We start from the raw sequence: 24,782 nt of genomic DNA on the forward strand, positions 1-24,782 counted from the left end.
AGTGATAATCAAGATAGCCCAGTACAGACAGTTTGATAAGAAGTGTGAGGATATTTACAAGGGGAGATAGATTCAATGTTTGTAATGGCTCAGCCATTCCCAGTCCCTATTCAAGCCTAAGCTGATTGTATCTAGTTTGCATATCAATTCCTGCTCAGCAGTTTCTCGTTGGTATGCAAACTAGATACAATCAACTTAGGCTTGAATAGGGACTGGGAATGGCTGCGCCATTACAAACATGGAGGAGTAATGCACCAATACACGTACCTGAGCTCCCTTCACCGTCATCCCCGGGCCCATCTGCGCTCGTGTGATGGGACCGGCTCAATTCCGGCAGAGTTTCAAGCAGCTCCTGGCTCCCAGCATGTTTTGTATTCCCCTCTGCTTCTCAACCCCTTCTCCTCCTCCTCCTCCCTGTGCATTGCAGGGGATCCCATGCCTAGCTCTTGCAAAGTGTCCCTGGTCAGATTTCGGGTGCTGGTGGGGGGGCGCAGTTCATTGTAGAAGTGGCAGGTCCGCAGGGGTGGTGATCTCCCTGGCCTGCTGCATGCTTGCCAAGGTGGACAATCAGGAAAAGGCACACAAAACACAATGACGTTTTTCAAGGGGACGGAAGGCGGCTTCCGGTGTCTGTGACCCCTGGGCAATGGATTTCACAATGGCGACCAGAATGGTCACTGTCACGGGGGCAACCAGGGGGACAGCTGCTGGAGAACTGTTAGGATTAACACAGGCAATGCAGTGTCTATACTAGAAAAACCTCAGCTCTGGCTCTGTCATCTGGAGAGGTGATGTTATGTTAGCAAGAGACTAATGCAGGTGTGGACGCATGTAAAACTAAGCCGAAACAAGCTGACTTGGGTCGACGTAACTTCATAGTGTAGACCAGGTCTATGTATCTTACATCGACACTATTACCTTTAACAGACGTTTTTGCAGCATGAGCTTTCGTGGGTGAATACCCACTTCTTCTTCTTGCATCCGAAGAAGTGGGTATTCACCCACGAAAGCTCATGCTGCAAAAACATCTGTTAGTCTATAAGGTGCCACAGGATTCTTTGCTGCTTTTACAGAACCAGACTAACACGGCTACCCCTCTGATACTTGACTATTACCTTTATCAGCCAAATTTGTAATCTCAGGAAAAAGGTATGAAGTTGGTTTGACAGGATCTATATTCCATAAACCCATTGTGATTAGCATTAATTTTATTACCTTAATTAAATTTTTTATTAATCAAATCCACTATCAGCTGCGCAATTATCTTGCCCAGGATTGATGTCAGGCTGATCAACTATAATTACCTGGGTCATCCCATTTCCCCTTCTAAAAGACTGGCACAACTTTCACTTTCTTCCAATCTTCTTGAACTTCCCAAGAGTTACTGAAAATCCACATTAGCACTCCTCCGCCAGCTCTTTTAAAACTCTTGGATGCAAGTTACCTGGACGTGGTGATTTTAAAATGTCTAACTTTAATAGCTGCCGTTTAACACCCTGCAGTGTCACTAGTGGAATGATAAACGGAGAACAAATGTATTCAAGTGGGTAGGGGGATAATAAAATCAGAACTGCAGGTTGCAGATAGGAGTGGGGGCTTGAAAAGAGTTTGGGGGAAGAGGGGAACAGAGAGACAATTAAAGTGAAACCTGATCCTAAAGGGTCAGAAAAATGTGAACTCAGAAAGGAACTGGCTTTGTATTCAGTTCCCAAGGGCTCTGAATTACGAAGAGAGAGGAGCATATTCTGTCTGAGATTGTGCTTAGAATTCAGAGAGCAGGGAGGATGCAGAGATGAAGTCGCAGTGGGATCCCCTGAAGAGAGGAGGCGGTTCAACCCCTACTGGCTCATTCCTGACCAGCCATTGTTGCCCTGCGAAGTCTCTCTGCCAGCTCTCTCTGATTGATAGCTTCCAGCACCATCGTGGTCACCTCCACCCCATAGTGCTCTGTATAGTATCTGATCAGCAGCTCAGTGAGCTCCACAGGCCCTGCCTTCTCCAGGTCACATCGAGGTATGTGGCTGCGGTATCCCTTTTCCAGCTTGATGTCAGTCAGTTTGCTCTTGAACTCCTTCATCTCTGCCTCTCGGAGGTTTTTCAGGGTGTCCAGGAGGTGATCGCTCATCGTCTTCCTCGTGCCACCTCCTAGAACATGGGCCAGCAAAGTCCAGTCCAGCCACTCCCCACCCAGGTACCATTCCCCGCTCTCCTTCACTCCCCGCTCTCCTTCACACCCAGGCTCTCCCGCTTCATGTCACACCTCTCTCCTCTACAGAAAATGCTTGGTACCGCCTCACAATCCTAGTGCGCTGTACTCAGTGTCTCACTGCCTCTGGTCCGGTCTGTGTGGTTCCCCTTTGCTCACCCCTCTCCCCGCTTCTGCTCTCCCCTCCCACAGATACCTCCCTAACTCCGTTACCTTGACCCTCGTCCCTGGAATACCTCCCAATGCCCAAGCCTCTCTCCTTTCCTGTCAGAATTTGCCACCTTGATGTCCACCCACTCCCTGCGCCTGCTCTGAATTAGAATCCTGGATCAGGGCAGGACTACTGCCTAGTGGGTACAGCGTGAGGGGAGGAGAGGAGTCCTGGTTCTGCCACTGACTCATTAGGTCTTTTTTACTTCTGTAATTTCTGTCCTACTAAAATCAGGCCTCTGTAAATCAGGGGAGATGAACTGACCTGTGTGGCGTTCTGTTGATGGTGAACTGTGCTCAATGTCACCTGGAAGCGGGGAAGGAAGAAGAGTGAAACAAACTTTTTATCATAATTTTCTGTTTACTCTGCTCACCTCACACCACACAGGCCACTTGCAGATCGGATTGGTTAAGCCAGTCACATGGCAGTGTGATTATCTTTGAAGCTGAGAGACTGATACACCAATTAATGAGTTATTCAGAGTCTCCCGAAGGATCTGTTACTGGCCACTGTCAGAGACTGTACCCAGATGTCAGACTCTACAGGTGTGGCAATGTCTGTGTTCTTAGACAGCTGCTCTGGGTCCCCCAGCAGAACACCAAATAGCAGAAATACACACTTAACACACACACACGCTCATCTGGCATATGGTGAGTGCAAGTTACCGTGTGCACTCAGTCACATGTCACTGTACAACAGCACTTATGTCACCGCTGACTCTGCCCAAGATGCCCGCTAGGCTCGTTTTAAAAATCTTTTTCCTTATTATTTTTTCAAGAAATCTACAAACAAACCCACTGTAACAACGAATGTATTGTAATTAAAACAGCAATAAGTGATCTCAATATGACAAGCACACATAGCTGTTGCTTCAGGCTTTTAGCTTCTGGTTATTATTACTGATACATCAAATGCCCAGCACAGGATGATAAGCTCAGTGCATTGTAAATGTCTGTCATGCTGTTGCTCCTTTGGCTGAGCAGAACGCTGTAATTTTGGGCCCTGCAGGGTAGTTTCAGTTTGGACGAGTGATCAGTGATAGAAGTCCGGTATATTTTTGGTGTCATCTGTTTATGCCCAGAAACAGACACCGCGTCCTGCTTCCCTGGCCAGCAGGAGGAACGTACAATTCATGAGCTTTAGCAGACATCCCCAACCAGACACTCAGCCTGCTGCCCAATAAGCATCTGGCTCGTCTGCCTCTGCTTCCTTACTGGGTCACCCAGCAACTGCCTCTCTAATGGCCGACTCACTGCGACCCCCCGAACACCCAGCAGCAGGTTGGCTTCTGGCTCAGATTGTCAGCTCTTTGGGACAGGGACAATACCTGATCCCTGGATAGAGCTCCCAGACACTACTGTAATACACCTATAAATTAACGTACTGCACCTAGCACAATTGGGTTCTGGGCCATGGCTGTGGGTCTCAGGCAACACAACAAATAATAACAGACTTGGCCTGCAGGCTCTCATCTGCACTACAAAACATTCTCAATTGCTTCCGCTGTTAGGTAAGAAGGCAAATGCTTAGCTGCCCCCATTGGTCTCTGATGGTCCTGCACCCCGATGGCAGCCATTAGCACCACTCAGCACCACAGTAAGTTTTAGTAATGATGTGTGAAACCCATTGTACCACAAACATAGTAATGGCTTGTGGGGACACCCAATTCCAGTGTATTTCCCCCATTTTAGTATCTGTATGGTGCTAGCACGTAGGAGTCAGATGGATGAATATCTTTAATACCAGGCAAATTGGTTGAAACTACAGTAAAGAACAGAATTGTCAGACCCATAGATGAACATAATTTGTTGGGAAGAGTCAACATGGTTTTTGTAAAGGGAAATCATGCCTCACCAATCTACTAGAATTCTTTGAGGGGGTCCCCAAACATGTGGACAAGGGGGATCCAGTGGTTATAGTGTATTTAGATTTTCAGACAGCCTTTAACAAGGTCCCTCACCAAAGGGTCTTAAGCAGAGTAAGCTGTCATAGGATAAGAGGGAAGGTCCTCTCATGGATCAGTATCTGGTTAAAAGATAGGAAAGAAAGGGTAGGTATAAATGGTCACTTTTCAGAATGGAGAGAGGTAAATAGTGGTGTCCCCCAGGGGTCTGTACTGGGATCAGTCCTATTCATAAACAATATGCAAAAAGGGGAAAACGGTGAGATGGCAAAGGTTGCAAATGATACAAAATTATTCCGGGAGTCACTGTGAAGAATTACAAAGAGATCTCACAAAACTGTGTGAAAGGCAGATGAAAACAACACAATGGCAGATGAAATTCAGTGCTGATAAAAGCAAAGTAATGCACACTGGAAAACATAATTCCAATTCTACAAACAAAATGAGGGGTCCTCAATTACGTGTTATCAACCAAGAAAGAGACCAGGGAGTCATTATGGAGAGTTCTCTGAAAACATCTGCACAATGTGCAGAGGCAGTCAAAAAAGTGAACAGAATGTTAGGAACCATTAGAAGAGAGAGAAAAAATGTCATAATGCCACTATATAAATCCACCTTATGCCACCACCTGGAATACTGCAGGCAGGTCTGGTCACCCCATCTCAAAAAAGATATATTAGAACTGGAAAAAGTACAGAGAAGTTCAACAAAAATGATTAGGGGTACGGAAGAGCTTCCATACAAGGAGAGATTAAAAAGACTGTAAAAGCAGCAAAGAGTCCTGTGGCACCTTATAGACTAACAGACGTATTGGAGCATGAGCTGTCGTGGGTGAATACCCACTTCGTCGGATGCATCAAAAGACTGGAAATTATTCATCTTAGAAAAGAGATGACTAAGGGGGGAAATGATAGAGGTTTATAAAATTATAAATATTGTGGATAAAGTGAATAAGGAAGTTTTGTTTTTTTAACCCCTTCACATAACACAAGAACCAGGAGTCACCCAATGAAATTAATGGGCAGCAGGTTTAAAACAAACAAAAGGAAACTTCTTCATGCAACACACAGTCAAACTGTGGAACTCGTTGCCCAGGATGTTGTGAAGGCCAAAACTATAACTGGGTTAAAAAAAGAATTTGAAAAGTTCATGGAGGATAGGTCCTTCAAGGCCTATTAGCCAAGATGGCTAGGGATGCGACTGCATACTCTGGGTGTCCCTAAGCCTTTGACTGCCAGATGCTGGGACTGGAAAACAGGGGATGGATCACCTGATAATTGCTGCTCTGTTTATTCCCCCTGAAGCATCTGGCACCAGCCACTGTCAGAAGACAAAATATTAGGCTATATGGACCATTCTTATGTTCTTATAAACTGAATGAGAGTCAACAATGTGGTGCAGTTGCAAAAAAGCTTGCTGGGGCATATTAACCGGAAAGCCATCTGCAAGGTACAGGAGGTAATTGTCCCACTCGACTTGGCCTTGTGAGGACTAAGCTGGAGTCCCGTGTCCAATTCTGGGTGCTGCACTTTAGGAAATATGTGAACAAATGGAAAAGAGTCCAGAGGAGAGCAACGAAAACGAGAAAAGGTTTAGAAAACCTGAGCTGGGAGGAAAGATTTAAAAAAAAAACTGGGCATGTCTAGTCTTGAGAAAAGGAGACTGAGGGGGGAGCGGATAGTATTCTTGAAGTATGTTAGAGGCTGTTATAAAAAGCAGCAAAGAGACCTGTGGCACCTTATAGACTAACAGACGTATTGGAGCATGAGCTTTCGTGGGTGGTTTCAGCAAACACCACAATAACCAAGCCACCATGCTGTAGCAATACAATATTACAAGGCAGCTCCAAGTCCATCACAATAGGACACGGCTGTGATGCACCCCCACTGCCTTGGTCTGCACCTGAGTTTTGCACTGACCAGCATCAGCAAGTGCCAAGAGGGGTTGTCTTGAACAAACCTCACCCCTGCCAAGATCTTCTGCTGAGCTGAACCTACCTGGTCTCACAAAGGCTTTCCAGATTACTCGCCTATCACTTTGCTTCACTACGTTGAGCTCCAGTCTATTCACAAATCCATGGGTATAAATCTCCACATATGGATGTTCATCCTGGGGATCTACATCACAGAACTCCAACTCCTGCAATGAAGACAAGGCGCTCCATTAGGGGTGACCCTGCCAGAGCCAGCAGAGCTGTGAATCAACAGTGCACAGGATATCCCAGTTACCAGTAGAATCTAGCTCCAGGCCTCAGTCATCTCTTGCCTTGATTATTGCAACCTCCTCACCTCTCTCCTCCAGTGCATCCAAATGTTGCTGCAAAATTCCTTGAGCACAGTATCCTGCAGCACTATACAGGGGCACTGGGGCCAGCATGGACTGTGAGGGGAAAGTGCCCCCTACTATACCTCCTACCCTGCTCCCTGCAGCACAGCGCCCCCTAGTGCTATGACTAAGTTGCAATGATGACTTCAGGAGAGGACCCTTCACTGAAGCACAGAAGATAAATTTCACTCACCTCAGGTGTTATCTCTACATCTGATGTGCTGGATACTGCATAATGGGAGCCATAGGTTAATGGCGAGGTTTGCGCACACGTATTGATTTGTACTTTCTTTCATTGTCATCAATGACCTGTAAAGAACAAGCACAGTCTTTTCTGAGATACAGGCAGACAGGGCCACAGAAGACATTTTGTGTAGGGACTACCACTGGGGCAGGAGAGCCAGTGCAGGGTCCCAACTCCCATTTTCCTCCTACACAGCAATCCTTGGAAAGAAGAGCCTATTGTTATGACGACAAGGGAAAACAGTGCCGTGAGAACGGCAACTGAGGAGCAATCTTGGTACAATGTTAATTGTTTATAATTAAGGCTACAATTTTGGCACAGATATTTTTATTAAAAGTCACAGACAGGACGTGGGCAATAAACAATAAATCAAGGAAATAGAGCTGACACCCACCACCAAAGCCAAGCCCTGCCCCCCGGGGTTGAAGCCAAAGCAGACATCTCTTAAAATAATGGACTCTGTGACCAATTTGTAGCCTCGTTTCTAATGAGGCTCGGCAACATTCAATTTTAAATTTTGACAGAAAATATCAATATTTATTTTTAAGCATTTCCCCCCTATTTTTATCTATTTAAATTTTCACAGTTGTGGGACATTACGGGGCCATCAGGCAATGATGGGGCTGGTCAGACAACAATTATTTAATGCCAGTAGCGGTTGAGATTCAAAAATTAAAGTTTAGTAAGTGGTAAAGCAACGTGTCCACATCACACGTCCAAATATATAAAGTCAATAGCCTCAAATCTAACTCTGAAAAGTTCTTAATCAGCATTTCTTTTACTTTGCCTATCCGTAATTTTTGATTATTATCAATGGAAGCATTTTTTCATCAGCTTGTGTTTATATGGTGAAATCGACGTTTACTGACATATATACTGATAAAAATCGAATCCTCCCAAGCCTAGTTATGTTCGCTTTCCCCAATACGAAAAGATGGATCTGTTCCCACCTGCCCAACTGCTTCTTTGTTCTGTTAATGTCTGCATCCATTGAAAATTTAAATGAGGACAAAATTTTGACAAGCACCTAGGTGACCTAGGAGCCTAAGCCACATTTTCAAGAGTGAGATGGGCAGTTAAGGCCAAATTTACACAGGTGTTTAGGTGCCTAGAGATGCAGAAAAGTGCCAGGTGGGACTTTCAAAAGGGTCAAAGCAGGTTAGGCGCTTTACTGCCATGGCGTTAATCTTCAGTCTAGCAGACAAAGGTCTAATCAGATCCACTGGCTGGAAGTTGAAACTAGACAAATTCAGACTGGAAATAAGGCAGACATTTTTACCAGTGTCAGATATTTAACCACTGAAACAATTTACCAAGGGTTGTGATGGAGAAATCACTGGGCATTTTTAGTTCAAGATTGGGTGTGTGTTTGTTTTTTTTAAAGATTTGTTCTGGATCAACCAGGAATTATTTTGGGGAAGTTCTCTAGCCTGTGTTGTACTAGTGGTCAGACTAGATTATCACAGTGGTACCTTCTGGCCTTGGAATCTATGAAATTCAATGGGGGTGTTAGGCACTTTGATAAATCCCACTAAGTGCCTAAGTGAGTTAGGCACATCTCTGCATCTTTAGGTGACTTTTGTAAATCTGGCCCTAAGCCTGGCTTTTCTGCAAGTGGGACGTAGGCACCTGTCACAGGGGGGCAAAGCTCCATTAAGGAGGGTCTCAGTTTTCCCGTGACTGAACACGAACGCCCTGGCTAGGCCTGATTAGGGGTGGTGAGCACCTGGGTCGAGTGATAGAAAGGGAGGCTTGGGTGCCAGGAAGGAGGGAGGCTGACCAGAAGTAGTGAGGCCTGAGTGGTGGAGACTCAAGCCAGAGGAAGGCCCTGGGGAGCCCCCATTTTGCCACTGTTCTGCAGAAGAAGAAGTGACCTGGGGGAGAACCCAGGGGAGATGGGTACTTTCTATGGGCCCAGGATGGGCAAACATTGTTTGTGTTGGTCCTTTGTTTGGGTGCTTTGGACTCTAACAGGGAACTCCTGGGGTAAGAGTAAGAGCCCTCCAGTCTGAGGGAAGATGGAGATTCATAAAGAGCCTGGCATCGCAGAAGGCGGTAGAGCTGGAACCAATGGCACTGAACTTTATTTTGTGGTTTGAGACGTCCATATTAATAAGTTGCCCCGTGCTGTGGGTGTTACTAGCCTCAGAGAATGCTGGAGAAGTATTCTGAGAAGGGGAAACTGAGGGTGGGGTGCCTGCAGGGCCAACCTATGCCATGAGGGGGTGCTCTGAGATAGGGACCCTATGACAATTCCTACGCCACTTGGGTGCTTCTGAAAACTTTATCCCAAGTCCTTACTCCTTTGGGGTTTACGTAATCTTAAATTTCCCCCCTTTCCAGCTACAATTCTGGTTAGAGAATGAACCCGCAAATCTCCAACAGATATAATGATGTCATCTGATTTTCCCCTAATTATTTTACAGCTCGATGTTACATTAGAGATGTAAGACAGGTCTCAAATTCCAGGAAAGAGTTGTCTCAGTCTGTTTTCCAGTTGTGAACAGCACGATAACATCTCTAGGCTGCTACTCTTTCAATTTGTTACCCTCAACTTTCATTCCTTTGATTGTGCTGTCTGGTCTTAATCTGAGGTGCCCTTAACATGCCCTTCTGAAGGAAGAAGACAGAAAACTTAGATTGAAACATTACATCTCTAAACGAGTGAACAAACTTATTTCCAAATGGGACTGATTAAGAATCAATGTGTACAAAACAACCGCCATTTTGAAATTCTGACTTTAAACATTTTAGTGTTATCAGAATACAAGGTTTACAGGCATAATTCATTCACTCCAGCTTTTTATTCATGGTGACCTGCTAATGGAGGGGGGAAAATAGATGTATTGTCTTTTCCCCCTCCTTTATGATTCATAACAAAAGCCTGAAATAGTTTATTTAAACTTTTATTTGTGTGGGTTTTTTTATTTTATGATGACTGGACGATTTTTTTATTTTATGATGATGAGTGTAGATGACAGCATCAGAGTGAAAGTTGAGCTGTTGACAAAAAAAAAAAATACCCAGATAGATTTTAAAATGTATAAAAAACCTCCACCAGTTTAATTTTTATAACTGATATTTTGAGTCAGCTTTTGTTAAACATGCAACACACTCATCTTTTCACTTAAGATGGTAACAGCTAACAACTAGCATTGCTTAGATCTCCCAGTGGCCCTCCAGCAAAACCAGTGAAGACCAGTCTGGACATTCCTGAGATTTCTAAGTTATAAAACAAGCAGGGAAAAAATTGGTAGTAAAGGAATTTTGTGTCATTATAAAACCCAAATTATTAAAAAAATCCCTCACGGGTCACCTTTAAAAGTCCACACATCCCATTTCCCAGGTAGAATATCATATTTCAGAGTAAAAAGCATATAGAATCACATGGAATTTAGAAACAAACTTCGCTACACTTCTCTTTCTGCAGCTATCTCACAACAACACATGTTACAGGATGTTCTGAGTTATTCCAGGTTATGTGCTGTAAGGTAAATGGTGAATCTGGCTCATCTTGTTGAGTCTCAGTTACCTTTTTCAACACAAGGATGTCAGGTATCAAGTAGAGGTGGAGAGTTATATTTTGAGCCCTGAGAGCCCGGTAGAGCAGTGTGACACTGTGGCGTGGAGTATCTTTCTTAGACTTTTTCCGTTTCCAAATAACTCCCCAAAGGGAGAACCGGGGGTTCTCCAGCACTGCATGAAAAGGCATCACTCTCATTGGCTCCTCCAGCGTCATCCTCCCGTCAACAAAATGGGCGATTCGCATCTGGGAGCTGTCAGCCTCTCCCCCTGTGAATGGATGTCAAAGAGAATGAGGTTCTGTTCTACCTGTTACATGACAGGTAGACATGTTTAGACAAGGTTTAGAGCAAGGGATGGGGACCCAGGAATCCTAGGCTCTCTTCTCGGTTATGCGGGGGGAAGGGAATAGGAGACTAGGAGTCAGGACTCTTGTCTGTTGTGTAACTACTCATTGGTGCACGGTTACTACAATCAAACATATTGTAAAGGGCCTCCGCTGCCTTTCCAGGGGGGGACTGAGCTGCTGATGGTCAGGTGAGCTGGCTTGGCACCGAGTATAGGGCTGACACAGATTTGATTTTCCCGCTCTTGCCCACCATGGAGCAAGGAGGGAGGGAAGGGCCTGAACAGTGACTGAGTCCCAGTCTGGTTCCTGACAACTACACATTGTCCCTTTATTCAGGGCTGGTAACGCTGTAATCTGGCCCTCGAGAAGTCAGTGACCTGCATTTTTTCTTGAACAGGTGTAGTGTCATAAACAGTTAGTTAAGGGTTAAGGTCTCTTCTACCTGCAAAGAGTTAAAAAGCAGTTCCAGAGGAACACCTGACCAGAGGATCAATCAGGGACAAGATAATTTCAAATCTCTGTGGAGGGAAGTTTTTTTCTGTGTTCTTTGTTTTGAGTTGAGTCTCTCTTGGGAGTTAAGGGAGTCCAGACATCTTAATCAAGTCCTCCCAGGTTTCTGCAGTATTGTTCTTCTATTCAGTCTAGTGAGTATTAGAAAGGCGAACTAGTATTTCTTTTACTTTTATTTCTGCATTGGCAATTGTGTGTTTTGCTGAAGTAATCTCTTTATTTCTATTGCTGTACTTTGCTTTTACTGAGAAAGAAAAGGGGAGGGGGAGTTCTCTCCAGGTTTATAATTTAGACTCTGTGTATTGTTCCATCCTGGTATGACAGAGATAGTGTACTTTCTTTTTTGTTCTTTTTAATAAATTCTTTTCTTTTCTTTGGACTTGGTTAATTCCTTCGCTTGTGGAGATTCAAGGGAAGGGGATTGGGGAAGAGTGAGTTCCTCCTGAGGTTGATTCACAGAGTTGAATCGGTGTGTCTCTCTCCAGAGTGGCTAGGAGAGAGGGAGGGGGGAAGTGGGCTGCTTCTCTGTGTGTAGAGAGTCAGGGAGATTGAATCTGTGTTCCCCAGGGAAAGTTGGGGGAACAGGCAGTGTGTCAGACACTTAGAAAACTGACTGGTGGCAGTGTATCAGATCTAAACTAGGATTTTAGTTTAGGGGAGTCCATGCAGGTCCCCATCTTGTGAACCCAAAAGCTCCAAGTGGGGGAGAAACCTATGACATGTAGTGAATAGGAATTGGGTAGCATCTCTTTAAACCATCTGAGAGCCACCCAGCTGGCCTCCTCTCTTCCATTGCAGAAGCCACCAGAACCTGACACAGTAACAGTGCGTACACAGAGCTAGGCCTTGTATGGTGTTTTCTAAATATTTCTGTAAACATACAGGCCCTAGCTGCATATGCTCACTGGACACTCTGTTGCTGTGTTAGGGTCTGGTGACTCCTGCAACAGAAGAGGGGAGGCCAGCTGGATGGCTCTCCAACTATTTAAAGGGATAAAACCCAGTTATACCCAAGCTGTATCCAAACAAACCCAGCTGTCTCTGTGTGGTTTCCTCATATTCTTAATGTTGAGTAAAGAGCAAAGACACAACAGGAAATTTATCTCATTAAGGGTTTCTGCCTCCCACTTTTAAGAGAAAGATCAATGACTTTCTAATGAGAGAAGCAGAGCAGAAGACACAGCCTTTGGCACCCTCGCGTCCACCTCCCTTAATTAACTATCCCCCTCCATCCTCAGCAGTCTAGCCTTCTGCACATCAGTTACTTGGTTGCCCCCCTTAAATTTAAGTATTTCCATTGTGCTCTCGAATTATCAAGTTCTTAAAAGCAGAGGCGAAAAAGACAACTTCTCCCACCAGCCACCCAGCTGGCTACAGTTCTCCAGGGGGGGAATACAGTTGGGCTCCACATCTGCAAATGTAGCCCCAGGGGCTGCAGATCGGGGGTGAGGTTGAAGGGGTTGCATGAAGGCCACAGACATGGGGAGCAGGAAGAAATTTGTGGGACTTATCTGCATCTCTCCACACATGCAGACAGCAGGGCACAGGATGCAGTTCAGTGTCTAGAAATGCCCAGAAGAGGGGTGTGGTGGTTACCGAGCAGCCTCGGTACCTCTTCTTGGGGGTAGTACAGAAAGCCACCCTTTATGGGGAGGCAGTTATGCATGTCTCACATGCCCTCACTCTGAGACCTGAGCCCATCAGAGTGATGGGGAACGTTATCACCTCAGCTCCCAGTGGCTGCGGTTCACCAATCCCGGCCAAAGCTGCGGGAAGCGGCTCCTGCAGGTCAAGGGGCTGCAGGGATGTGCTGGCTGCCGCTTCCTGTAGCTCCCATTGGCTGGGATTGGTGAACCGCAGCCACTGGGAGCTGCAGGGGGGTTGTCCCTGCGTATAGTCAATGTCAGCAAAATGTCTTGCGACCCACAGTCAGATTACCCTGATGGACCGAATGCGGCCCGCAGGTTGTCCACCACTGCCCTAGAGGCTTGGAGTTGTGACCGTCGAGGGCGACGGGGCTGTGAAGAAAGCGTGTGTCTGACTGCGAAGTGAAAATGTGAACCCTGACTCGCACTAAGTGCATGGCAGCAGTGGAAGGCGAGAGTAGCTCTGGCTGCTCCCTTGCCTAATTCCCTGCCGGGCTGTGGCAACCTCAGGTAGAGCCAGACAAGAGCCAGGCTGGCATTCTTTGAACCTAGGGGAATGGCCCTTTGACTGTCTTCAGATAACGGATGCAGCCCTCAGGCTGAGTATGTTGGACACTGTGGTGCGGTGTCCACCCCCACAAGGCCCACGCAGGTCAAACAGGGCAATTAACCTTACAGGCTGCACCAGGAGGAGAGCCAGGGACTCCGATGAGGCCTCATGGCTAATGAAGCCCAGCTGGGGAGGAGCTGGGATAGGCCTATGAAGACAGGACGTGGGCAAGAGGAGGGCTGCAGGGAGGAACTCTGCAGTCAGTCTGTAGACAGGAGGGGAGTTGGCCAGGTACGAGGAGTTCTAGGGAGAGAGTAGGCTCGGGGCTATAGACTGACAAGAAGCCGCAAGGGGAGACATGGGGAGCAGAGGAAGTCCCAGAGGAGGGCCAGCACAGAGAGAAGAAAGGTAAGAAAGAGCCTAGGGAAAAAGCAACAGGGTCAGAGCTTGGGCAGAACATGCCTGCTGAGCACTGGGGCAGATGTTGTGAGCTCAAGTCCTCTCAAGCCATGTTTCTAGCAGCACTTAGTGCAGAGAAGGTCTGGGGCAATCTGAAAACTCCCTGCTAGTTAGCAGTATCCAGACTTTTCTTTTGTTTAGTGGTGCTTCCTCACATCCAAGCAGCCGCTTACTTATGCGGTATGGTCCATGGTTCACATGATGTGAGTGGGAATTGCTTTTAACATTTTTATGAACTACATGTGTGATAATCAAACTATTTGGCTTGGCGTTGCTACCCAGTGGGTGCCAAGTGTTAAAACGTTCCTCCTGGGGCAGAGCAGGAGACATGATGTGTTTGTGTCATGTGGCTGTCTGGGGTGGTATGAATGAGCCATTAGGACTGGATGGAGCATTCACAGATCAGTCAAGGATCTGGGAAGACAATGGGAACCCTAGTGACTGAACGATTAACACTCAGGCTCAAGCACTTAGGTTAACACTTAGGCTCAAGCAGGTGGAACATGTGAACTAGACAAATTAGAGGACTGGGCCAAAAGAAACCTGATGAGGTTCAACAAGGACAAGTGCAGAGTCCTGCACTTAGGACAGAAGAATCCCATGCACTGCTACAGACTAGGGACCGAGTGGCTGGGCAGCAGTTCTGCAGAAAAGGACCTAGGGGTTACAGTGGATGAGAAGCTGGAAATGAGTCAGCAGTGTGCCCTTGTTGCCAAGAAGGCTAATGGCATTTTGGGCTGTATAAGTAGGAGCATTGCTAGCAGATCGAGGGATGTGATCATTCCCCTTTATTTGGCATTGGTGAGGCCTTATATGGAGTACTGTGTCCAGTTCTGGGCCCCACACTACAAGAAGGATGTGGAAAAATTGGGAAGAGTCCAGCGGAGGGCAACAAAAATGATTAGGGGGCTGGAGCACATGACTTATGAGGAGAGGCTGAGGGAACTGGGATTTTTCAGTCTGCAGAAGAGAAGAATATGGGGGGATTTGATAGCTGCCTTCAACTACCTGAAAAGGGGTTCCAAAGAAGATGGATCTAGACTGTTCTCAGTGGTGGCAGATGACAGAACAAGGAGCAATGGTCTCAAGTTGCAGTGGGGGAGGTTTAGGTTGGATATTAGGAAACACTATTTCACTAGGAGGGTGGTGAAGCACTGGAATGGGTTCCCTAGGGAGGTGTTGGAATCTCCTTCCTTAGAGATTTGAAAGGTCAGGCTTGACAAAGCCCTGGCTGGGATGATTTAGTTGGGAATTGGTCCTGCTTTGAGCAGGGGGTTGGACTAGATACCTCCTGGGGTCCCTTCCAGCCCCGATATTCTATGATTCTATAACTTGGGGTTTTGCTTCAGCTGAGGACAGTGGACAGAGGTGTCATGTACCTGTGCTAGCAGTGGGGCTCAGAGACCCAGCAGCTCTCACCTGGGGCTAAGACAAAGGAACAGAGACAGGGAAAGGAAGCGAAGATGGTTCCTACAGCACCATGGCTCAAAGGGCAGCCCTGGCTTTGGCAGTCTGGACTATGCCTTCACTTTTGCGTCTCTGTACTAACCCAAGGACTTCCCCATGCTGTGTTCCACTGGACTATTCCAACCTACTCCATTGTGAACAGGCTGCCTAGTGTCACTGCAGATACTTGCTGGCATGCACTGGTCCCTGAGGAGAGTAAAGGGCTCTGAAGAGGTGTCTACCTCAGTGGGACTCGCCAGGCAGAGCTCACAGTGCGGAACAGGAGGGCTGGAGCCCAGAGGCTCAGTTTTGGAGGCACTGGGGCTACATGGCCGAACCTTTTGGAAAAGGGTGAGCCCTTGGGGGTCTGCCACACTGATGGGGTTCCTCTAAGGGACAGCTTACAGGCCAGGGCATAAGACAGGCCCTGTGTATTGGTGACAGTCCATATACACTAACTCCTGGTAAATGGGAGCACAATACAGCCCATATCAACAAAGCTAAATCAAACCACCTCATCCAATTCTTTGTAAAGTGTCATACACGGCTTTAGTGCACGTGATCATGACTCCATGATCATGCTGGACCCAGCAACTATAACAGCTTGTTATTTACCAAGAACCAAAGGACTCAGTCCTTCAGCTCTTTGACTTTTGCCCTAGATTCTTTTCCCCCAGGTGCTAAAAGTCCTGGATTCAGTCTCTGCTGAGACTTATGGTGTTTGTGGGCATTTGCAGTCGCGGTTTGTTACAAGATCACTGAGATCTATGGGTTTATAGAGCTTGTATAATACTTATTATTTATCTGCCATACCTGCCAGGCACATGAAGTGGGGGAGGTGCACAGCTGCCACAGCCCTGGCTGGTTCCGCCCAGATGTTGAACAAAGGGCCGGCGATCATCCACTGCTGCATTTCCAGTTCAGTCTGATGACAACGCCAGGATTCATATTCGTATTTGAGAGTCACGGCTGCCTTCACCTCGAACCCCAGTTCAGTTTCAGAGCATCTGAAGGAGCCTGCCTGGGGGAAGTGAACCCTGCCCATCAAAGGGAGAGGGAAGAAGAGGGTTAAACAACCCCAAATGCAAAGTGCCCGTCAGTGTTATCATTCCCATGGTGTGATGGGCTGGGAAACAGGCACAGAGACTACAGGCCCAGTAGAGTGAGTGGTTGTGTGGGGGCAGAAGACAGGATAAAAGGGGTTATTTGCCCTATTTTAAAAATATATATATATTTATTTTACTATCCAGTTGGGGTCCCCCAAGTATAGGTACAGGGCTCATGCACTGAAATGCTCCACACACACTGACTTTTTATTTGAGAGAAAGGTGACTTACCAAAAATTGCATTGCTGGGTATAGAACCCAGGAGTCCTGACTCCCACCCCCATAACCACTAGACCCTAGACCCCAGAGCCTGGGATAGAGCCCAGGACTGCCCCCCACACCTCCAATCTTACCCACTAGATCCTTCTACACTGATTGTCTAAAAGTTAACTTAGAAAAGACACTGATTTTAGCTCCTAACAAGAAGTCCAATGGCAGAATCACATTTAGACAATGTACAGCTAAACATACTAATATTTCCATCTCCATTTTGACAAACTTAAACAAACCTGTGTTATGGGTTTGAAACATCTAACATTTCTATAAATCTAAACAGACCCTCCCCCAACAGAGCAGGTCTGACCTGTGATTTTTTCATAGACTTATAACTTGGGCCAAATTTAGGTTGATTTTCAGAAGAACAGCAAAAAAAATCCCTTACCAAATTTCGAGTCCCTGCTCTAAAGCATGGAAGTACTAGAGTGTCTCAAGGAAACAGTTGTAATAATTTTTTAACATGGGCTAAACAACACTTGTCCCTGTTTTCAGAAATAGATGAACCATTTATCCGAAATTTAGCTGAGGCAGACACCCAGCGTGGAAAATTTAAATCTAAATTTTGGCAAAATTCTAAGTAACTGAAAACAGGGTCTCATAATTGAAAATGTCAGGAAACCTTAATTCTATGTGTTACTACCAGCTCCACTTAAATAAGGCCCCCATCTCTGACCTGTACAATTTCTGGTTCTCCTCTGGGCCTGGCAAAATCTCTGGCTTTACTTCTTCTGCAAAACCCTAAAACAAACACATTAACTTGGCTTCAGTAAGGATTTTCAGCTGGATGGTTCTCATGAGAAAAAGGTATTAGCTAGATGCAGCGTACTGTACAAAACCTTCAGCATGCAACCTGCCCACACTGCCAAAACTCTCTTCCAAGCCCGTCTCATCTTGTGTCTTGACTGCAGTAAACTCATTCCCTCTGGTTCATTCGAAGTGCTACATCTTCCTAGCTTGTTGCTCTGACTACCAAGGGCATCATTTGCTATGGGGCATTGGGGGCAGTTCCTCTCCCTCTGACTTTTCATAGGACTATAAGCTTCATTCTGGCTTCCTCTCCCCCGCCCCAATGAGAGTGAGGCTATGTAATGTCCTTGAGCAAACACACCCTCTTTCAAAATGGCCCCCACCTTCCATTGTTCCCAGTGGGAATGAAAACTGTCCTTGGCAAAGATGGTGGCCCCTCACCTGCAGTGACACCATGAGTGATAAGAAGATCTGTGTCTTCTAAATTAAATTTAATTGATTTCAAACTATAAACTCTCATTAACTAATCACAATTGTATTGGTATTGTGTGGCATCACTCCAGGGCTCCGTTAAGGTAACTGGGTGCCTTAACTGTGCATTTTCAGGTCTTAATATGCTTGGCTTTCTTGTAGATATAACCTTACCTCTGAATGGCCTGGGTTTGCAGTGTTTGGTTTTGGGATAATTGCAACATGTCTAATTATTTATTTTTGTCCTTAAATTATTAATACATATTTAATGTTATTTCCATCTAAGGCAGTTTTTGTCTGGGAATTTTCAGTGGGGTTTCACTAACTGGCAATTTAATAGCAATTTAGTGTCAGTTCTGTTGATGATGCCAGAGCCAGATTAGACTCCTTCTTGCTCTCTCTACACTATGTTGACTTTACAGGCTTAACAGGAGCAAAAACTGATTGTTGTTACTCCAGTCAGCAGTTCTGGCTCTGATATACATGGGGACCAGCTCTGTGAAGGAAGAAAGGGCCATTTTTACATAGTCACTTTTGACTAGAACTGCAGCTAACTTCTAAGATTCTTCTTCTATTTCCTCATCCCTTGAGCTTTAATCCCAGAAAATAAACACAGGCATGTGATTTCCTGAGTTAAAAAGTGTCCCATCTGGGGGCATCCACACAGCACAGACACACTGACAGTGTGAGATAGTGCCCCGACACCTCAGTGATGGGGACAGAACACACAGAGAACAAACACAATCCCCTACCTTCTCTCTGCGACACAAGTCACATCTGTCCTTTCCCCAGGAGTCTGAAGTGGCATCTTCACTTCTGCGTCTCACTCCTGCAGAAGGGAAAGTATTGGGTCAGAGCAATACATCCTGAAGGCAAGACTGTTCCCAGCTCTGGGGAGATGTGTGGGGGCAGGCCAGGCACAACCGAATCCTTACACTCCCAAGTACCCAAAGACTGAGGTTAGCACCACAGCAGTGTTACCCATCACTCCATAGTTACCCCTCCTCTGGTCCTTTCCATTCCACAACTGATCCCTCTCCCCTCTACTTCCTCCTCTCTCCTATGCCAGTTTCTGCTCAGTGAGTGTGTCTCACACTGTCTGATCCCGGGGAACATCCTCAGAGCATGGGAGATGCGCTGACACCACCACCACCAAAAATAATAATGGTCGTGGGTCACTGGACTTGGCTTCTGCAATTCATTTCCCAATCTCCATGCCTGGAAGTCCTATAAGGCCATAAAAATATTTAAGAGGTGAGTTAAAGCCCATTTCACCAGCCCAGTCCGTGTAGTAGCACGTTATAACTATATAGATAGATGGGCAAGGGTGACTAGAGTTAAAATAATGGCCAAATCTGTGATGTCATGGGATATGTGCGACTTTTTTGGGTGTCAGTTCAGATGGAAGCTGTTCCCATATTCATCACATATATAATAGAGTGGAGCAAAATATTGGTGGGAAATTGCAACATTTCAACTTTTTTTCACCCTGAATGAGGACAAAAGTTGAAACAGCAAAACTTGGTGCAGAACAAGTTCTGAAAATTTTGATTCAGAAAAGGTGAAATGTTTTCCTTTGGCATTTTCAATTGAAAATAAACATTTCAGCATTCCTAAACCAAAATGTTTCAAATTGCTTTGTTGAATTGACCCAAAACACTTTGTCTGGAGTCACTTCAATGTTAAACTGTGTTTCCCCATGGTGATCCTTTGCTCCATTAAAGCTAGTTGTCTAATGTCCCCATTTTCCCCTTTGGGCTGGGATCCCTAAGTAGTCTACAACTCCCATGATGCATCAGCAGTCATGTGACTCCCATAATGCAGCATGCTGCAGGGTCAGCGGGGAGATGGTGTGGCATCATGGGAGATGTAGTCCGGCCAGGGAGCCCAGACTATAGGATGAATGGGGGCCTGAACTCCCACTCCCATAAGGCAATGCGCCACAGGAAATGCAACTTAATGTTGAACTGACTGAAAACATTTTGGGTCAATTCAACAAACCAAAATATATTGATTCAGGTCAAACCATCTCAAACTGAAATATTTTGTTTCAATTCTCCCAATGGAAAAATCAAAACATATCAGCAAATTCAAAATATTTCCCAGGGAAACTTTTAAACAGAAAACGTACTTTCTGAGAAATCAAAAATAATTCTGAGAGCAAATTCTCAGCCAAATCTAATATATAAAGGTTTCTCACCCTTGTGGATTCTTATATGTTTTGTGAGGTTGGAGCTGTCACTGAAGCTCTTCCCACACGTACTGCATTTATAGGGTTTCTCTCCGGTGTGGATTCTCTGATGGCGAATGAAGTTGGCACTCACATTGAAGCTCTTCTCGCAAACCGAGCAATGATAGGGTTTCTCCCCAGTGTGGATTCTCTGATGTATCCTTAGAGATCCATTGGTCGTGAAGCTTTTACCACATTCAGAGCATTTAAAAGGTTTCTCTCCTGTGTGGATTCTCTGATGTATCCTTAGAGATCCATTGGTCGTGAAGCTTTTACCACATTCAGAGCATTTAAAAGGTTTCTCTCCAGTGTGGATTCTCTGATGTATCCTTAGATATCCGATGGTCGTGAAGCTTTTCCCACATGTGAAGCACTTATAGGGTTTCTCTCCAGTGTGGATTCTCTGATGGCGAGCAAGGCTGGAGCGGTCACTGAAGCTCTTCCCACATTTGGGGCACTCATAGGGTTTCTCTCCTGTGTGGATTCTCTGATGGCGGATGAGGTTTGAGTTCAGACTGAAGCTCTTCCCGCACTCGGGACAGGTGTAAGGCTTCAGTCGCAGATGGAGTTTCTCATGTTGATTGCGATTGGAGCTGTCATTGAAGCTCTTCCCACATATACTACATTTGTAGGGTTTCTCTCCGGTGTGGATTCTCTGATGCCGAATAAGGTTTGACTTCTGACTGAATCCCTTCCCGCAATCGGGACATATGTAAGGTCTTTCCTTGTTTGTGATTTGAAGATGGAGAATCCTTTCTCTGATTGTGATTTTCCTAGAATGCCTTTTGTAGGGACTGAGTTCCCCACGTCTCTCCCTCAGAGGGTCTCCCAGCTGCTGTGCTGCCCTGCCCTGATTCTGGCTGGCATCTCCTGCCTCAGGACTCTGGGGTCTCTTTGAGAATGCCCCTTGGGGCTCTGCTACCGCAGGCCCTTCCCACTGAGAATTCTCCTCCTCATTCTTACTCACCATGTGAGCACCTGCTGGAATAAGAAGACAATAGCCAGCAGCTCAGGCATTTCTCTCTCTCAAGCCCCAATATGAAACTCACCTTTTCAGATAAGTCTATAAATTCTAGTCAGCACCTGCACATTGTCCATTTAGATGGTAAGGTCTGGGGAGTAGGGGGCTTGTTTATAAAACATCACACACACACACACCTATAGCAGATGTAAATAATTATAGGCCTGATTCTCCACTGTCCTGCACCACGTGTTGTCATCTACACCTGTGCAATGCGGCAGTAACATAGCACCAAGCTGGAATTCCCCACTCACGGCTATGTTATCTGTGCAAATGATATCAAAAGCATCACATGTCCCAGTCTTACAGGGAAGGGCTGGGGGGGGGGGGGTTGTGGTTTTTGGAGGAGGGGAGGGAAGGGGCAGGTGCAGAGTTACAGTTGTTTGTGGAAACTTTGTATTTCCAGGGTCAGAATTAACCTCTGCTTTTGATCAGGTGACACCCAGCAGCTATGAAGCGGAGCCTGTTTGATTTTTAGATCAAGGAGGGTATTAGTGGGCAGTTTAAAGCAGCTGACAGACCAGGTGAGTCAGGAAGACACTTGTAAGCAGTAGATCACATTGGGATGATTGCAGGAAAGGAGAGTAGAGAGATAATGAGGCAAAGGTGATGGGTCATATGACTTGTTGAGGAACACCAGGAAGTGTTAGGTGCTGAGTCCTCTGCAGACAGATGTGCTTAGGTTTACTTGTACAAACAAGTAACTATGAGTTAATATCCCTGGGTGATTTATAACTCCCAGTAGCTCTTGCCCTGGCCTTAGCAAATGCCTCCTGTTCTCAGCTCCTGCCCTCTTAGACCAAGGAGACAGTGCGTGTGAAAGAGAAAGGGGGAGCTAGCGGTCAGTGCAGAGCTCAGCTCAGGACTCTGCTTCCTGGACCCTCTCTGACTTTCTGCAGGACTACGCCACCCCCCAGACCCATGAGCTCCTCACATTATCCCTCTCTCTGGGTTCCTGAGTCTCTTCTCCCCCTCTTCTGCTTTGCCGCTAGGCTCTAAGACTGCGGAGCAGAGAGGGGTGGCAGGAGTGGGGGGAGGTTCCCTGACTGGGGTTAGAGAGTCAGCCAGTGCTGGGATCCCGGTCCCAGTCAGTCCGAGCAAACCACGTGTGCACATCGGCGGGCCAGCTGGGCTTGGCAGGAAACGAAAGTGAAAGCTGGACCCTGCGCCTCGCCGGGGAAACGTGGCTTAATACCTGGGGGCCTGACCCCGGCGGAATGTCCCAGCTGGGCCCCACTGACCTCAGTGGGAGGTTTGCCTGAGCGGGGGGGGTCAGGATTTAGCTCAGCGAGACCAGAAAGCTCCCAGCTTGCGACATTTGTTATCGCAGTGAATTGCTTCCCTGCCCCAGCCCTTTCTACAGCCCGGTTCCCCATCCTGCGAGAGGAGAAAGGTTCTTGCTCCAGCCGGGATCAGGCGCCAGCCCTGACCGGGGCAGGGTATGCAGGGCGGGGCACCAAATCCGGCCCCCGTTGGGTCTGATCTCCCCCCGGCTGGCTCCTTACCAGCGCTTGGTCTCCTGATGTCTCGCAGCAGCCTCACAGTCACCTTCTTCCCATAGTGCTTCCCATAGTATCTAAGGATCAGGTCACCGAGGCCAATGGAGTCGGCAGGTATTAGCCTGCCCCGGGGGATGCGTTCATAGCCCTCCTTCAGGGGAATTCTTTGCAGGGAAAATTTGAATCTTATCAACTCGTCGTCTTTCAACTCCTCCAGAATCACGAACAGCCAATTTTCCTCTGTGCTCTCCATGCTGCTGCCTCTGACCGCAGCTCACCCGAGCAGCTGCAGCAGAGAGAGAAAAGCTACTGAGTAAGCAGCAGGAAATGACTTCTCCTAGAGAGCAGGAAGGCAGAGAAACCTGTTACCGCACCCTGCCCCTGGCACTTTCCCATCCTTGCTCTGTGTGCTCAGGACGGAGGTTTTGTTTAAGCTTTGTCTGTTTGCATGAGCTGGCTCGTTAAATGCAGGGTGTTGCAAACCGTCCTCTCAGGGTACTCTGCATTGCCTGGGAACTGCCTCCCTGCCCAGGTGGACAGACTGAAGGAGAATATTCTGGCAATAACAGTGTGGACATTGGGGAGTCCTTGTAGTACCTTAGAGATTAACACATTTATTTGGGCATAAGCTTTCATGGGCTAGAACCCACTTCATCAGATGCACGGAGTGGAAAATACAGGAGCAGGTATAAATACATGAAAAGACGGGAGTTGCCTTACCAAGTGTGAGGTCAGTCTAAGGAGACAATTCAATTGACAGCAGGATACCAAGGGACTAAAAATGACTTTTGAAGTGGTAATGAGAGTGGCCTATTTAAGACAGTTGACAAGAAGGTGTGAGTAACAGTAGGGGGAAATTAGTAGGGGGGAAATAAGGTTTAGGTTTTGTAAATGTGTTTCTTCACTTCAGCAGGTGGGTACTGTAGTTTTAAGAACACTTGATAGAGTTCCTGTAGGGGTTTATCTCTGTCTGAGGGATTGGAGCAAATGCGGTTGTATCTTAGAGCTTGGCTGTACACAATGGATTGAGTGGTGTGGGCTGGATGAAAGCTGGAGGCATGTAGGTAAATATAGCGGTCAGCAGGTTGCATGGGCCAGAGGCACAGGCTAGCCAACTGAATACAGACCTAGGGGTTGCACAGGTTTGTACTTGTTGTCTGAGCAGGTAACATTTTAGAGTTTCTAGTTCTCCCCTTTTTCTTTTTCTTTTTTCTGTGGGGGAAGATCTTTTTTCTAGAAAATGGAAATAAATAACCCAGGCAAGTCTGTACTGACAATAACATTTAACCCCAAGTCAGCCACATTTTTTCAGGGCACAGGCAGGGCAGGGCTGATTTATTTGTACCATTTCTAAAGAGGGTTGCCAACTCTGAGTCAAGCTATTCTGGGATTATTCCCCCCCCCCCTCCCCCTAACATGATGTAATGTCATTTTCTTAAAATATCCTATTAAAATCTGGATTGTTTTCAATAGTCATTGGGAGATTGATGTGATTTTGTGAAGCTCCAGGCCATAGGTGCTGACTTTTGGTTTTGCCCGTGGGTGCCCTCCTGAGGTCCCACCCCTGCACCCCCCCAGCCCTGCAAGAGGTAGCGACCCAGATGCCAGGGAGGGGGACTGAGCGAGGCAGTGACTCCACATGCACCCCCTCAAACACCACCCCTTGCCTCTATTTGGGGGGCCAATGCCCCCAAACTAGAGGGGAGTGCTACAAAGGAACAAACCTCTCAAGCACAGGGCTTCCCCAGGGGCACCGTGCACACTGCATGGTCACTGTCCCCGAGAGGCAGGTGTCTCTGCCTGGGCAGGGAGGGCAAACAGGGGGGCACTGCACCCCACAGGAGCCCAGGAGATGTCGCCTCCCTCCATGCCCGTCCCAGTCTGTCTGCTGGCGGGAGCTGGGATTCAGTCTCTCTGTGCTGTGGGGGATGTTTTTGGGGATGCCTCTGAGCCCCCTGCCAGATGCAAAGAACCGGGCAGCTGGTGCTCCCCCACCTCCTCCCCCACAGACGACCACCCACGCTAGCAGCCAAGCGCCGGCTCATAGCACAGCCACCCAGG

General features: G+C 46.8%; 1 pseudogene; it reads right to left on the reverse strand.

The window, feature by feature from the left end:
• Nucleotides 1–1,141: 1,141 nt before the first annotated feature.
• Nucleotides 1,142–23,399, reverse strand: LOC123369124 (annotated as a pseudogene).
• Between the last annotated feature and the right edge of the window lie 1,383 nt (nucleotides 23,400–24,782).

Source organism: Mauremys mutica, chromosome 4 (genome assembly GCF_020497125.1).
Source record: "Mauremys mutica isolate MM-2020 ecotype Southern chromosome 4, ASM2049712v1, whole genome shotgun sequence".
Lineage (NCBI taxonomy): Eukaryota > Metazoa > Chordata > Testudines > Geoemydidae > Mauremys > Mauremys mutica.